At 37.1% G+C, this 5,370-nt stretch overlaps 1 protein-coding gene across 1 annotated transcript in view; it reads left to right on the forward strand.

Moving 5' to 3' along the window:
* The first annotated feature begins 750 nt into the window (after window positions 1–750).
* Window positions 751–5,370, forward strand: part of hyal2b (hyaluronidase 2b) — a 21,257-nt gene continuing 16,637 nt past the window's right edge. Inside the window, exon 1 of the mRNA XM_065244529.2 lies at window positions 751–1,223. The gene's annotated coding sequence lies outside the window, so the exon portion shown is untranslated. The remainder of the gene's footprint in view (window positions 1,224–5,370) is intronic.

The following is a 5,370-nucleotide window of genomic DNA, read 5'->3' on the forward strand; positions in this document are numbered from 1 at the left end:
CAAAATCACAACTGGGACACCACACGGTCTGTGGAATTAATAGACATGTGCACGCAGCAACCATTGCCATATAATTCAAGTCTTCAGAGAATGATAATGAAGTCTCCTCAAAAAGGACACTATTTAAAGGTATAGGGAGCTATTTCGACACAGCCCAATATGTCTTGAATGTTTTTAGTGTGTTGCTATGTGGTCACAAGCTTTTCAGTGGTTTTTAAGGCATTGTTATTTGGCTGGATCTGGTAGGTAGTTATGGTTACTTATTGCACTCTGTTGTTTCAGTCCATCGTTGGTTCCAGTGGCTTAGCTGGTAGCGCATTGCATTAACCGTGCAAAAGGTCAAGGGTTTGATCATAAACTGATAAAATTAGCTTGTAGTGCACTGTTAGTTGCTTTGGATAAAAGTGACTGCCAAATGTAATTTTAACTCAACAGTTGAGTCTGTCCATGTTTGATTAAGTCAACAAGATTATTCACGTTAAAACAAGTCAGTGCCGGACGAGTTATGACACAAGCAATACTAATAAAGATGATTGCCAACTCATTGCTAGAGATACAACACATGTTCTGCACTATATTTATGGCAGTTATAGTTCCCATTTCTATACATATTTAAAAAGGGTCATGGGAACTGTGTCTATAAAAAGTCAATAAAATATTTTGTGTTAATTTACTGTAATAAAAACAAACTGGTTTGCTACACAAAAGTCATGGGCTCGATAAAGAAACACACACATTGATAAAAAAATAGAATGCACATCACTTTGGATAAATGCATAAATGGAAACCTAAAAAGAGAAATAATGTTATAAGAAAGTGTTCTTATAAAGCTCCACAGTTATCTCTGTTGGTCTATCGGTCTAATAACTTTACAAACTCAGACAGTGGAGTTTTTCATATCACCTTGGCAACCAAAATCAGGGGCTGCCTGGGGTCTGCTGCAGGGGCTGATCTGAGATCAGTCTAACCACTTAAATTCAATTCTTAATCACAGAAACAGTAGATGAAAAGACTGAAGTCTGGCTGATCGCCCGCACTGGTGACGAGTTGGTGACATGGACAGGAATGTGTAGGAGGTACAGAGGTGTGGTCTCTCAGATAGAAACAGACAGTCGGAGCAACTGTGCGTTCATTGATTCGTGAGCAGAAGCAGGTGGATATCTGCTTATAGAAATAACAAAGAGTCAGACTGCTAAGAGAGATAGAGACAGCCTTTTAATAGGGTGAGTAGAAATGTAAAACTGTTTATTTAAGAAATGCTGAATAATTAAAATAATGTAGATTGTCTGAAGCTTTAAAAATGTTTTATGTTTTTAGTTATATTTCTAACAACTATATATGTGTTAACCCAGCTAATGTTATTTGTTGTGATTTACATTAAACCTTGACAACTTAAATATTGACTGAGTCTTGTCATGTCAATGACTAAAATCGAATGTTGATGCTCTTAAAGGGATAGTTCACCCAAAATTATTTTTCTCATCCTCATGTTTTTGTAAATCTGTTTGAATTTCTTTTTTTCTGATAAACACAAACCAATATATTGTGATAAATGATGGTAAACACACAGATTATTGTAACCATTGACTTAGTAGGCAAAACAAATATTATGGAAGTATTGTGATAAATGTTGAAGAAGATATTTTGATAAATGATGGTAAGCACACAGTTGATGGTACCCATTGAATTTCATCGTATTTGTTTTCCTACATGGAAGTCAACGGTTACTATCAGCTGTATCCTTAGCATTATTTATCAAAATATCTTCTTTTGTGTTCATCAGAAAAAAGAAACTCATAAAGGTTTACAACAACACGGTGATAAGAAAATTATGATCGAATTTTAATTTTTGGGTAAACTATCCCTTTAATCTCATATTTAGATTATAAGACTTTAACCTGGATATCACAGGCAAGGTCCCATGCAAAATACAAAAAATGCTGGGTGGACAAACCAATTCATTGGTTAAATAAATTAACCCTAAGTTAACCTATAGAAAAGCTGTATATTTGACACAATTTGTCATTTATATTCATCCTCTGCAACCGCAAATCAATTAGTTTTTCTTCTGTAAAAAACATGAGAATAGAGGAATTATTCATATTACACTTTTTATACAATAAATGTGAATAGGGCCTGGGGCTGTTTAGTTTTAATAACAAATAAAACACCAATAAAATACCCTAAATATGTCTTTCCAAGACATACAATAGATTACAATGAAATTAAACTTACTGGGGCTGTTTCCCGGACGTATCTTAAAATGTATCAGTGTCATTGTTTTGTCTCAGGATGTACACTAGTTTTTGTTTTGTGAGGTATATTTGTAAAAACTCCTTAAATGTCTCAATTTAACTAAGTCCATTCTGAATAAATCTACTACACCCTGTCTGGGAAACTGCCCCATTATCGTTATACATGCATGAGCTTGTGTTTATTCAAGGTGTGAGACTCATGACGTTTATCACCTATGATGAGTTCAGAATAGGGCTTGATCAATTATTGGCCTATAGGTGATATTAAAGAGCACCTTTTGTCCGATTCATGTTTTTAAATGTCCTTTGGTGTGTAAGTGTGTATTAGTACATGTTAACGGTATGCAAAAGGTACAAACCCCAAAGTAAATGATGACGCGAGTAAATCGCTTTTCTTGGACTACAACAAACACATGGATTGTAGGCAACTTTTTACTTCCTGGGATTGGTGATGTAGATAATTTTTCCAGCTTCGGACTTACATTATGTAAGTAAACACCTGTTAGCATTGCATTGTGAGCGAATCTTTCAAACATGGTAAGGAGCGTCACATTTCCTGCTGACGTCAGAGGTATTCAGGCCAATCACAAAGTACAGATAATCTGGCCAATCAGGGACACAGAGCTTTTCAAAACTGTGTGTTTCAGAAAGAGAGTGAAATCTGGAGCTACAAAAATGTATGATATGTGGAAAATAATGTGTTTTTAACCATAAATCACGCAAACACATTGTATTATACCAAAAACACCAAATAACGTTTTTAGCAGTGAAACAGGTGCTCTTTAAGCATTTTTATGGTTATCAATCAAAACCGTTTTTAAGTGCGCTATACATCACCAGCCTAGAGCAGTGGTTTTTTTAACTGGGGGCCGGGGCCCCCAAGGGGTCCGCGAGATGGTGCCAGGGGGGCCCCAGTTTTATGACATTTCATGAAATACATTAATTTATCATGAATTCTGTGTAATTAAACCTAAAAAAATAAGCCTACTAACCAAAAGCACTACTTTTTTGTATAATTTAATGTTTTTTTTATTAAAATGTTGAGTTTTAGAGCGTTTCTTTGTCACAAATTTTCTTTGGGGGGCCGCGAAGGAATGCACCATACACAAGGGGGGCCACACGCTGAAAAAGTTTGGGAACCACTGGCCTAGAGCAATGCAAGCCCATCCGATTTAATTATTAATATTAATTAAAGGTGCAATGTGTAACTTTTAGGAGGATCTCTTGGCAGAGATGCAATAAAATATACACAATTATATTATCAGTGGTGTAAAAAGACCTTACATAATGAACTGTTATGTTTTTATTACCTTAGAGTGAGACGTTTTTATCTACATACACCGCAGGTTCCCTTACATGAAAGTTGCATGTTTCTACAGGAGCCCTAAACGGACAAACGTGTTTTAAAAAGCGTGTTTGGTCCCTACGTTGTTTCAGACAATGACATGTTTGTCGTGTGGCGGCTAATGTAGCTTCTCATTGCGTTTTGAAATTGAGGTTGATTGCAATTCACAATCTCACCACTAGATGCCACTAAAAACCTACATTAGACCCTTAAAGAATGTTTTTGTCTGACCCCTTGTTTTTCTTAATTTTGACAATAAGTTTCATATTTACATCAGACATATACATTGATTCAAAATAATGGGTATTGATCTAGTTGATTTGTTATATTTAGTATCGGCATCAGCCCTGAAAACACATATTAGTCGACCCCTACTTCAGAAGATGAAGAACAAAAACATGTACTGAAAGTACTTTGTGTTTTATGTTAGGCTACTTTATGTAACTTTTCGGGGCCTGGCTTCACTTTCATCTTGTGGAAATTTCCGAACATCCAAAGAAGTAAATCACACAAATTTGGAGTGAACTATGACAGAATTTTGGGTATACCATGCCTTTAAACCATGGAATAAGCTCAAACATCAGGCAACAAACACCTGTCAAAGTCTCATTTTGCATATTTATTTCAGATAATGAGACATTAGTGGTAAAAAATAGCATGCAGCTGTTAGATCTGCTCCTATGTTTATAAGAGGCTGTAAGGTCTTGGTTAGCTCTTTAAATCCTTTATTAGTACAAGATGTGGTTGGGAGCGAGGTATTTCGCCCGGAGCGGGACTCCACGATGGAATGTCCCTCTCCCGCTGCGGACAGAGGCAAACATACACTTCACGTGTCCACATTCGTCATTCGCAAGACAAATACAATCAAAATACTGCACACATACATTTAAAAGCGACTCCTGGTGTGTTAGGCCAAAGAGATTGAATTTTCATGACGTCTGCCCTTCAAAGCGACATCAAAGTTGACTTCTTTGGCCTGCAGCTGCGGGTGGTTTTCCCTCCGCACGCCCCCCGCAACCTTCCCACTTATTATACGCGCCTATAGTACTGACCGCAAGACATCATTACAGCCCTCTTCATTGTAACACATGGAAACTGGGGTTTTATGCTATGTAGGCTTTCTATAGGGATTCATAGTTGGAGACTGAATAAGCTTTTGTTCTAGCCAATGACCGATGGCCAGTTGGATGAATAGTAACATTAGCATGCGTAAAGAAGAAATGGGGTAATCTGTTACCCATGGAGAAGATCTTTCAAACGAAACTTGTGGTTTACTCTCATGTCAATCCCAAAGCTTTTCAAAGTCTTACATGGGGCTCAAAAGCAGAAAGTCAACAAAGTTGGGTTGAATATGGACAACCGTTGGGTTTGCATTAACCTACGTTTGGTTGTTTTAAACCATGTTGGGACCTTTTCTTGTTTTCCTTAACCCACTGGTTGGGCGCCTGTCCATAATTTACCCAACCTTGGTTTGAAACAATCCAGTGAAACATAAGCATGTGAGTGATCGGGGAAAATGTTGTTCACATGACACTGTATTGTTTAGTTTACAAATGTTGTCTACATCATCTGTTTGGAGGGTTCATTGCGTTTCATTCATGGTCAGTTGTATGCGAGTCAGCACACAGGATGGGCTTCAATGCCACAGGAAACAGGTCTGAGTTCAGCTGACTTCCCGTCTCTTAAAGGTTTATGTCAATCTTTCCAGCTTCAGAGGATTTGTTATGTAATGTCAAATCTAAAAATTGCCCAATAGTGCAGTCTAACCCA

The sequence above is a fragment of the Paramisgurnus dabryanus genome, chromosome 24, assembly GCF_030506205.2.
Source record: "Paramisgurnus dabryanus chromosome 24, PD_genome_1.1, whole genome shotgun sequence".
NCBI lineage: Eukaryota > Metazoa > Chordata > Actinopteri > Cypriniformes > Cobitidae > Paramisgurnus > Paramisgurnus dabryanus.